Here is a 12,590-nt window from a genome sequence, read left to right on the forward strand (position 1 = left end):
TTCAAAAAAAATGGGGATGTGATCAATAATTTATTAATTTTGTCTTCTGGGAAATACGAAATTAACCAGGATTAGTCCATTTATCAATAAAAGACAGAATGAAATATTTCCTGGATCTAAACAGAAAGATATGGGGCCCAGGCCCTGCAGAGAATCTTCACATGCACTAATTAGACATTAAGATAAGAGGTATGTAAATACTTGTGTTAATTTTATGTGTCAACGTAACTAGTTTAAGGGATACCCGGATAGCTGATAAAACTTACTTTCTAGGTGAGTCTGTCAAAGTGTTTCCAGAAGAGATTAGCATTTGAAACAGTACACTGTGTAAATATCCTGTCCTTATTAATATGGGTGGGCATTATCCATTCTACTGAGGGCCTGCATAGAACAAAAAGGTGGAAGAAGGATGAATTATCTCTCTCTTTTGGAGCTGGGACATTCATCTTTTCCTGCCTTTAGATATCAGATTCTCAAGCCTTTAGACTCAGACTGAATTAAACCACCAGCATTCCTATGTCTCCAGCTGGTGTATAATTTATCATGAGACTTCTTGGTCTCTATAAGTGGGTAAGTCAATCCCTATAATAAATACTCTCTTATCTGTCTGTCTGTCTGTCTGTCTGTATATCTGTCTCTTATTGCATTATTGCAATTATATCAAATATTTAGAATAAAGTGTTATTGTATTACTCAGAACAAAAAAGATATATATATATATAAATATTTGTTCTAATGCAGTACCTCTATATATAGATACTTGTTCTGACTAATACAGTAAAACTTTATTCTAAATCTGTGATAAATCCCTATATCTACCATAGATCCATTGGTTTTCTAATATATATGTTCATCAACTATTTTTATATAGAAAGAATCCTAGTTTACTGAGAGTTTTTAGCATGAAGGGGTGTTGAATTTTATCGAAGGCCTTTTCTGCATCTATTGAGATAATCATGTGTTTTTTTCATTGGTTCTGTTTATGTGATGGATTATGTTTATTGATTTGCATATGTTGTTCCAGACTTGCATCCCAGGGAGGAAGCCAACTTGATCGTGGTGGATAAGCTTTTTGATGTGCTGCTGGATTTGGTGTGTCAGTATTTTATTGAGGATTTTCGCATCAATGTTCATCAGGGATATTGGCTTGAAATTTTCTTTTTTTGTTGTGTCTCTGCCAGGTTTTGGTATCAGGATGATGCTGGTCTCATAAAATGAGTTAGGGAGCTCTCCCTCTTTTTCTATTATTTGGAATAGTTTCAGAAGGAATGGTACCAGCTCCTCTTTGTACCTCTGATGGAATTTGGCTGTGAATCCGTCTGATTCTGGGCTTCTTTTTGTTCTGTTTTGTTTTGTTTTGGTTGGTAGGCTATTAATTATTGCCTCAATTTCAGAACTTGTTATTGATCTATTCAGGGATTCGACTTCTTCCTGGTTTAGTTTTGGGAGGACGAATGTGTCCAGGAATTTATCCATTTCTTCTAGATTTTCTAGTTTATTTACATAGAGGTGTTTATAGTATTTTCTGATGGTAGTTTGTATTTCTGTGGGATCAGTGGTGGTCTCCCCTTTATCACTTTTTATTGTGTCTATTTGATTCTTCTCTATTTTCTTCATTGTTAGCCTATCTATTTTGTTAATCTTTTCAAAATATGAGCTCCTGGACTCGATGATTTTTTGAAGGGTTTTTTGTGTCTCTAACTCGTTCAGTTCTGCTCTGATCATAGTTATTTCTTATCTTCTGCTAGCTTTTGAATTTGTTGGCTCTTGTTTCTCTAGTTCTTTTAATTGTGATGTTAGAGGGTCAATTTTAGATCTTTCCCACTTTATCCTGTGAGTATTTAGTGCTGTGAATTTCCCTCTAAACAGTGCTTTAGCTGTGTCCCAGAGATTCTGGTAAATAGTGTCTTTGTTCTCATTGGTTTCAAAGAACTTATTTATTTCTGCCTTAATTTTGTTATTTACCCAGTAGTCACTCAGGAGCAGGTGGTTCAGTTTCCATGTAGTTGTGTGGTTTTGAGTGAGTTTCTTAATCCTGAGTTCTAATTTGATTGCACCGTGGTCTGAGAGACTGTTTGTTATGATTTTCGTTCTTTTGTATTTGCTGAAGAGTGTTTTACTTCCACTTATGTGGTCAATTTTAGAATAAGTGCCACATGATACTGAGAAAAATGTATATTCTGTTGATTTCGAGTGGAGGGTTTTGTAGATGCCTATTAGGTCTGCTTGGTCCAAAGCTGAGTTCAAGTCCTGAATATCCTTGTTAATTTTCTTTCTCATTGATCTGTCTAATATTGACAGTGGGGTGTTAAAGTCTCCCATTATTATTGTATGGGAGTCTAAGTCTCTTATAGGTCTCTAAAAACTTGTTTTATGAATTTGTGTGCCCCTGTATTGAGTGCATATATATTTAGGATAGTTAGCTCTTCTTGTTGCATTGATCCCTTTATTATTATGTAATACCCTTCATCGTCTTTTTTGATCTTTGTTGGTTTAAAGTCTGTTTTATCAGAGACTAGGATTGCAACTTTTGCTTCTTTTTTGCTTTCCAGTTGCTTGGTAAATATTCCTCCATCCCTTTATTTTGAGCCTATGTGTGTCTTTGCATGTGAGATGGGTTGCCTAAATACAGCAGACCGATGGGTCTTGACTCTTTATCCAATATGCCAGTCTGTGTCTTTTAACTGGGACATTATGCTAGTTTACATTTAATGTTAATATTGTTATGTATGAATTTGATCCTGTCATTATGCTAGCTGGTTATTTTGCCATTAGTTGATGAAGTTTCTTCATAACGTTGATGGTTTTTACAATTTGGTATGTTTTTGCAGTGGCTGGTCCCAGTTTTTCTTTTCCATATTTAGTGCTTTCTTCAGGAGCTCTTGTAAGGCAGGCCAAGTGGTGACAGAATCTCTCGGCATTTACTTGTCAGTAAATGGAACATATCTCAAAATAATAAGAGCCATTTATGACAAACCCACAGCCAATATCACACTGAATGGGCAAAAGCTGGAAACATTCCATTTGAAAACCAGCACAAGACAAGAATGCCCTCTGTCACCACTCCTATTCAACATAGTATTGGAAGTTCTGGCCAGGGCAATCAGGCAAGAAAATAAATAAAGCGTATTCAAATAGGAAGAGAGGAAGTCAAATTTTCTGTTTGCAAATGACATGATTGTATATTTAGAAAACCCAATCGTCTCAGCCCAAAATCTCCTTAAGCTGATAAGCAACTTCAGCAAAGTCTCAGGATAGTAAATTAATGTGCAAAAATCACAAGCATTCCTATACACCAAAAATAGACAAACAGCCAAATTATGAGTGAACTCCCATTCACAATTGCTACAAAGAGAATAAAATACCTAGAATACAACTTCCAAGGGATGTGAAGGACCTCTTCAAGGAGAACTACAAACCACTGCTCAAGGAAATAAGAGAGGACACAAACAAGTAGGAAAACATTCCAGGCTCATGGATAGGAAGAATCAGTATCATAAAAATGGCCGTATTGCCCAAAGTAATTTACAGATTCAGTGCTATCACCATCAAGCTACCATTGACTTTCTTCACAGAATTAGAAAAAACTATTTCAAATTTCATATGAAACCCAAAAAGAACCTGTATAGCTAAGAGAATTCTAAGCAAAAAGAACAAAGCTGGAGACATCACACTACCTAAATTCAAACTATTCTACAAGGCTACAGTAAAACAAACAAACAAACAAACAAACAAAAACAGCATGGTACCAGTACCAAAACAGATATATAGACCAATGGAACAGAACAGAGGCCTCAGAAATAACACCACACATCTACAACAATCTAGTCTTTGACAAACCTGACAAGAACAAGTAATGGAGAAAGGATTCCCTATTTAATAAATGGTATTCAGAAAACTGGCTAGCCATATGCAGAAAACTGAAACTAAACCTCTTCATTACACCTTATACAGAAATTAATTCAAAATGGATTAAAGACTTAAACGTAATACCTAAAACCATAAATACCCTAGAAGAAAGTGGAGGCAGTACCATTCAGGACATAGGCATGGGCAAAGACTTAATGACTGAAGTACCAAAAGCAATGGCAACAAAAGCCTAAATGGATAAATGGGATCTAACTAAACTAAACAGCTTCTGCACAGCAAAAGAAACTATCATTGGCATGAACAGGCAACATACAGAGTGGGAGAAAACTTTTGCCATCTGTCCATCTGACAAAGGGCTAATATCCAGAATCTACAAGGAACTTAAGCAAATTTAGAAGAAAAAAACAAAGAACCCCGTCATAAAGTGGGTAAAAGACATGAACAGACACTTCTGAAAAGAAGACATTTATGCAGCAAACAAACATACAAAAAAAAAAAAAGCTCATCATCACTGGTCATTAGAGAAATGCAAGTCAAAACCACAATGAGATATCATCTCATGCCAGTTAGAATGGCAATCATTAACAAGTCAGAAAACAACAGATGCTGGAGAGGATGTGGAGAAATAGGAATGCTTTTTCATTGTTGGCTGGAGTGTAAATTAGTTCAGCCATTGTGGAAGACAGTATGGTGATTCCTCAAGGATCTAGAACAAGAAATACCATTTGACCCAGCAGTCCCATTACTGGGTATATGCCCTAAGGATTATAAATCATTGTGCTATAAAGACACATGCATATGTATGTTTGTTGCTGCACTATTCACAATAGCAAAGACTTGGAATCAACCCAAATGCCCGCCAGTGATAGACTGGATAAAGAAAATGAGGCATATATACACCATGGAATACTATGCAGCCATAAAAATGAATGAGTTCATGCCCTTTGCAGGGACATGGATGAAGCTGGAAAACATCATTCTCAGCAAACCAGCACAGGAACAGAAAACCAAACACCGCATGTTCTCACTCATAAGTGGGAGATGAACAATGAGAACACATGGACACAGGGAGGGGAACATTACACACTGGGGCCTGTTGGGAGTTGGGGGCCTAGGGGAGGGATAGCTTTAGGAGAAATACCTAATATAGATGACAGGTTGGTGGATGCAGCAAACCACCATGACCTGTGTATACCTATGTAACAAACCTACACTTTCTGCACATGTATCCCAGAACTTAAAGTATAATTTTTAAAAAAAGAAAGAATCCTATACAAAATATTTGCTTTGAGCCCTTTCTGAGGCCAAAATGAGCAGCCTAAGTTTGGGAAAATTTGCCCTAATTCTATGACCAGCTGCAAAATTAGCTGGGCCCAATATGAAAATGCAGTGTTCTGTGTTAAATTATTATTAAGGATTTCAGGTTGGCAAAGGAGAAGAGCATTAATCCATGTACTGGGCTTTTCTGAAGGCATAAGCCTCTGCAGTTTCCCTCCAAAAGGCAGGAAGCTGACTGTGGATATCACAATCATATAGAAATTTCTAACTCTCTCTCTCTCTCTCTCCATATATATATATATATATATATATATATATATATATATACACACACACACACACACATATATATATTGCTTTTTTGCTCTTAGAATATTTCAGTTGTTAAATTTGAATCCAAAAATCTATCTTTACTTAAATGTAATTTGATTGTTAAAAGAATATATTGAAATATAATATATATATATGGGGAGAGAGTGAGAGAGAGACAGAGTAAGAGAGAGAATTTTCTCACCCAACCAACCACATGCTTGAAAATGACTAAAATGGTGACTTTCGGAAGTTGATTTGGCCACGTTCTTACCTGTAGACATTCTATCTAAATTTCAAGGTTCATTTAAAATGTTGCTAATGCCAGGATATCTTCACTGATTGACAGAATTGTGCAAAAGTTTCTGTGTTCTTTATACTTATATGATTATCTTATGCCATGGAGCAGATTCTGTTTGTGAGATTTAATTGAATAAGACATGGCACCTACCCTCAAATTTTTATTAACTTGGGGAGACAAGCACAGGTAAAAATATGTCAAATATATTAGAGAACAGTTAAATCGTTTTTTACAAGCTTACAATGCAGGAAGAGTTTAAAGGGGGAAATGATCAAAGTAACCAGGACTAATAAAAATAACATTGAGCTGAATACTGAAGGATAAAAAAGTAATTACTCAGAGACAGATCATCAAGAGAAGGTGAGAATCTTGAGAAAGAGAATAGAGGATTTAAGTAGACATGCTAGAAAATAAACAGATATTGGAAAATTATTAGACTGTTGAGCAAGGGAATAACCTGACAATAATGTGATAAGAAGAATCATGTTAGAGCAGAATTCAGTTGGAAGAAAGTGATTGGAGTAAGATGGAGGGTATGTAAAGGGGCAGATACAAAATTCTAGATGGGGAAGTGGTAAAGCTATGAATTTGATGGTTGGGAAAAATGACAGAAATGCATAGGTAAAGACAAAATCATCTGAATTTCCAGTAGCAAACATGGCAAGGCTTGGTAAAATTAAATATAAGGAAATGTTAAGATGATTCAAAGATGAGACTGAGAGAACGATTGATGTAGTAAATCCATGAAGCAGTAAATGCTCAGCTTCAGCGTAGCTCCACAGGTTCTCAAATTTTTCCAAACATAAGGAATGCTCGGTATTCCCTCAAATGCTCTTAAATGCAGGAGAATACTTTCCCAGTTATGCCATTCAGGGGATTAAATATTATTGACCATCTTAAAATTATGCATTTTAATATTGGTTTCATGAACTTGATTTTTAAGTCTAAATACCTGTAATTCTCAATTAAAACTAAAGTTTGTTACCCCAAAAGAGTACATTGTTTTAAAGTGCCCAAGAAAGCATATTATGCATATTTTAAAGTTAAATATAAAGCAATAGGAATTGTAGTAATGTAACCTAATTGCACATAGGCTGAATTATAAATATAAAAGAAAAGAAGATCAATGCAAACTAAGAGTAGTTTACGATTACGTGATTATTGCTTTTTTGCTCTTAGAATATTTCAGTTGTTAAATTTGAATCCCAAAATCTATCTTTACTTAAATGTAATATTGATTGTTAAAAGAATATATTGAAATATAATACATAAGTGTGACAAAAAACTGTGTTTTATTACATTAGTTTCTTTTGAACAATTATATTCTAGTTAAAGTATATTGTTCACAGAAGGGCAAAAAAATATGTGTATGCTGTTCCTTGGCACATATCAAAAGATTCCACAATTTATTCAGGCCTCAGTGATATGTTTTGATGACTCTCTTTACAGTTCAGTCATAATGTTTTTGTAAATCACAACTGCAATTACCCCAAAAAAGGCCTAAAATATTTTTACATGTGCTAAATCCTGCCATTATGCTGATTTTAGAAAGTTTTAAGGATGAGAAATTTAAATACTATATTTAAATTGTATTCTTTGTAAAAGTGTTAAAAATTGAAACATAGAAGATGAAAATGCAAAATCAAATTAAAATATTAAATATTCAGGAAAGTGTCTTGAAAACTATTAGAGAATAGCATTGTTACATGTAAGTGTTTTAAGTAAAGGTCATTAGAAAGAGGTGTCCAGAAGGTTAACATAATGAGACTATTTTAGGCTATTGCAGCACTGGATTCCCAGGAAAGCCATGACCAATGTGGAATGCTCTTACCATCTTAAATAAAGCTTCATATGCCTTAAATGTGGGAACTCTCTTCAGGAGCATGCTGCCTGGCTTCAGTTGTCATTGTATGGCAGAGGGAGAGAAGGGATCTCTGAGGGAGCCAGAGCCTAAACTATTTAGAGCTTTATAGAGTAAAGTCAACATCTTGGAATTGCAATTTTAAGCAAATGGGTAGGCAGTGCAGACTGTGGAAAATTGGTATTATGCACTCCCTGTGGCTTGTATCATTTAGTTGCTGAGCCGCAGAATTTAGCCTAGGTAGAAGCTTCTGGGTGGTACTGAAGGCTGGGACTACGCTAAGGGAAATAAAACCGATGTTCATCCAAGCATACATTCAACCCAAACTTTCCAATCATTTGTATGAATGCAATGTAAATGTTAACTCTAAAGGAAAAGCTCAACAATTATAATCAGAAAATGGAGAAGATGTTGGAAGTTAAAGGCCTCACCCTCAGTTTAATTCTGCTTTCACTAAATAATTCTTGTATAAGCAGATGTTAAGAAGACAAATGCCAACATGTACATTTTGCTGCCAGTCAAGTATTGATTCTTCCTTGTGAAATAATCATAATTCTCATAGAGGTAGATAAGTTGAAACTATTTGTAAACCACTTAGTTCATGTTTTCCACTTGGCATGTACATATTTCATCACTGGAAAAATCACATTCATTTATATAGTAATAGATACACAAAAAGCCCTAGGTAAAATAATACAATATTTGACGTATTTTTAGCTATATGCTACTATTGGCTCATTTTTCAATCTTAACATTGTCTATATTTTCTAAAAATTCTATAATCGAAGTATTCTTTCCAAACCAATGCATTCTATTAAACATATACACTTTCCTCCACATAGGGAATTATATGCAAGATATTAAGTAAAAGCATTGTATTTTCCAAGGTTATTGATACTTTGAATACTTATAATTGGTTAGCATTTTATTGATCAAGGAAAAGAGATTTCAGGGATCCAGCTATGTGATAATTTTATGACCATCCTTTGTGAAGAAACTGAATAGAATATTTAGTCAATTCTGCTTGTGTAACCCAATTATTGGTGACCATTCTGATTTCTCTTTCCCACACATTGGAAAAAGGTTTCCAAATAATTTACTTTTGTACTTAGTGGACAATTAGAATAAAAATGGCATAAACATTTGATGTGGTCAGGCCAAACTGGAAAGCAATGGTAACAAGGATTCAGATAAAGTTATTTTCCTTCCACATGATTACTAAAAGAAAAAACAGTGCAAAGATAATACATAAGATCCAGTGTCAGTTCCCCACCTTAGTGGGTAGCTTTCTACTATGGCCCTTGTTCCTAATAGAAGAGCTCGGCTGGGTGTGGTGGCTTAGACCTGTAATCCCAGCTGAGGTGGACAGATCACAAGGTCAAGAGATTGAGACCATCCTGGCCAACATGGTAAAACCCTGTCTCTACTAAAAATACAAAAATTAACTGGATGTGATGGTGCACGCCTGTAGTCCCAGCTACTCAGAAGGCTGAGGCAGGAGAATTGCTTGAACCCAGGAGGCAGGGGTTGCAGTGAGCTGAGATCATGCCACTACACTCCAACCTGGGTGACAGGGTGAGACTCTGTCTCAAAAAAAAAAAGGAAAAAGAAAAGCTCCCAATCTTCTGTTGTTTTTGTATAGTGTACAGAGGCATATCAGGTTAGAGAAATCTAGAAACATGGGATTATTGCTAAGGAGGAGGAAGTGATCTTGCACATCCATCCAACATATGCAGAGAAATAGGTCCAATGCCACTTAAATACTCCTTTTTGTATTTCATTTTCTGTCATCAAGTCTACTTATGATTTGGTGCAGTAAGAGCATCGCCTACCAAACCACAGGAAGAGGAAACTATAAAAAGTGCCACTGTTTGTTCCTTTCTCTTGGAGGTCAATATCCCATCGTGGCAGAAATGTAGTAGTTAGTTTTATGAGTTTTTACTGTCGATATTTAATTCATTTTTTGTTTCATTCACTTGATTAACACTTTTATGGACACTGTTAAGTACAAACTTAAGCCACTACTTTAATTAGTACTACTACTACTGTTACCATTGTAACTGCCATTATTTAATAATACTATCTCTAAGGCATTATTCTAAAGGCTTTACATTTATTACTTTATTTGATTCTAATAACAATGGTATGAATAAGGGTTATTAATGTACCCATTTTACAGATGAATAGTTAATATTTAAGAGGCATGTAATATACCTGAAGACGCACATGTTTAAAGTGGTAAAAATGAGATGTGACTTTGTATATCTATGTGATTCCTAAGTGAATAAGTTTTAATTCTACATGGTTCTATTCTTATTCATGAACAAATTACTCTTTACTCTCAAAAAAATAAATTTTTATTATACTTTAAGTTCTGGGGTACATGTGCAGAATGTGTAGATTTGTTACATAGGTATATGCGTGACATGGTGGTTTGCTGCACCCATCAACCCATCACTCACATTACGTATTTCTCCTAACGCTACCCCTCCTCTAGCCCCCCATCCCCTGACAGACCCCAGTGTGTGATGTTCCCCTCCCTGTGTCCATGTGTTCTCATTGTTCAACTCCAACTTATGAGGGAGAACATGGGGTGTTTGGTTTTGTGTTCCTGTGTTAGTTTTCTGACAATGATGGTTTCCAGCTTCATCCATGTCCCTGAAGAGGACATGAACTCATCCTTTTTTATGGCTGCATAGTATTCCATGGTGTCTATGTGCCACATTTTCTTTATCCAGTCTATCATTGATGGGCATTTGGGTTGGTTCCAAGTCTTTGCTATTCTGAACAGTGCCACAATAAACATACCTGTGCATGTGTCTCTTTATAGTAGAATTATTTATAATCCTTTGGGTATGTACCCAGTAATGGGATGGCTGGGTCAAATGGTATTTCTGTTTCTAGATCCTTGAGGAATTGCCACACTGTCTTCCACAATGGTTGAACTAATTTACACTCCCACCAACAATGAAAAAGCGTTGCTATTTCTTCACATCCTCTCCAGCATCTGTTGTTTCCTGACTTTTTAATGCTTGCCGTTCTAACTGACATGACATGGTATCTCATTGCGGTTTTAATTTGCATTTCTCTAATGACCAGTGATGATGAGCTTTTTTTCCATATGTTTGTTGGCAACATAAATGTCTTCTTTTGAGAAGTGTCAGTTCATATCCTTTGCCCACTTTTTGATGGAGTTTATTTTCTTGTAAATTTGTTTAAGTTATTTATAGATTCTGGATATTAGCCCTTTGTCAGATGGATAGATTGCAAAAATATTCTCCCATTCTGTAGGTCGCCTGTTCACCCTACTTGGAACCAACCCAGATGCCCATCAGTGATAGAATGGATAAAGAAAATGCGGCACATATACACCATGGAATACTATGCATCCATAAAAAGTATGAGTTCATGTCCTCTGCAGGGACATGGATGAAGCCAGAAACCATCATTTTCAGCAAACTAACACAGAAACAGGAAACCAAACACAGCATGTTCTACCTCATAAGTGGGAACTGAACAATGAGAACGCACAGACACAGGAAGGGGAACATCACACACCGGGGACTATCAGTGGGTGGGGGATTAGGGGAGGGATAGCATTAGGAAAATGCCTAATGTAGATATGGGCTGATGGGTGCAGCAGACCACCATGGCACCTGTGTACCTGTGTCACAAACCCACACATTCTGCACATGTATCCCACAACTTAAAGTATAATAAAAAAAATTTTAAAAATAGACAATAGAGGATGACTCAGAAACAGGAGCCAAGACAAACAGTATGAGGGCATAATCTGTAGCGATACCTCACCTCCTGAGCTGTGGAACTTTTCTGCGTGCTCTTCACTGGATTTAATATTGTTAGGGGTCAGTGATGAGTATAGTTTTCTACACCCCCTTCCCCTTTGGAATGCAAGTGCCTATCTTGGTTCTAATGTTGCCTGTGTCATCTCACCATTGTATATCAGATGTGTATGTGTGTTTGAAAGCAGATAACTTGTGTCTTTATATAACAGATGTGTAAATAAAAAGCATGACACTTAGAGGATCCTCATCTGCAACTGGCCTGATTCAGATGATGAGATTTTAAGCCTGCTGGCCTAAACAAATAAAACTTTGGGAATGAGATACTTGGCATAAATGAGGGTGTGAATTGTTAGGGCTCAAAGGGAAGACTATGGTGACTAGTTTTCAAACATGGCCTCTCAATAAACCATATCTCCTGTATTAATGTCCTTAGGTAGTTCTCTTCAATATCAAACCTGTGCTGGTATATGACTTGTGTGAACTAGCAGTATGTGGCAGAAATGATGCTCTGCAAATTTTGAGCTAGAACTTTAAGAAACCTGACATCTTTTTCTTATACGCTTTTGAAATGCTACGTAAAAAGTTCAACTATCTAATTGGAGAGGCCATGTGAAAAAGGAGAGTAGTGTAACTGCATTGAGAGAAGACTAACTCTCTGGTTTTCCAGCTGATTCCATGCATCCCAGTGTCCCAGCTGAGCCATATTCCTGTTGTACTTCCCAAGCTTCCAGATGACTCCAGTGCCATCCAAGAAATGCTGAGCAAAAAACTGTGCAGCTGAATGTACTCAATCCACAGAATCAAGAGAAATGATGAATAGTGTGCTGCTTTAAGGCGCTATGTTTTGGAGGTTTATTTTTTGTTTCATAGCAATCAAAATCGAAAGTGGATTTTCTTCTTTGGAAGTTATTTCACTTCCTTTACCGAAAGAACATATCTTGTTCAACAACTGCTTTTTGAGTTCCATTGTCTTTGAGTTAATCTGAATTTAACTTACATAAGCACATAATTTAAAATTTATGGAATTAAAAATATTTTTTTTCCTAACTTGTTTTTCTAAAATCAATAACTTATAGAGTGAGTGGTCCACATTAGCTTTTTCTAAACTAACTCTGTTGGCCAAACTGCTTTGCTCACACAAGAATTCTTAAAGGAATCACTCTTT

This window comes from Gorilla gorilla, chromosome 14 (genome assembly GCF_029281585.2).
Source record: "Gorilla gorilla gorilla isolate KB3781 chromosome 14, NHGRI_mGorGor1-v2.1_pri, whole genome shotgun sequence".
In the NCBI taxonomy this organism is placed as follows: Eukaryota; Metazoa; Chordata; class Mammalia; order Primates; family Hominidae; genus Gorilla; species Gorilla gorilla.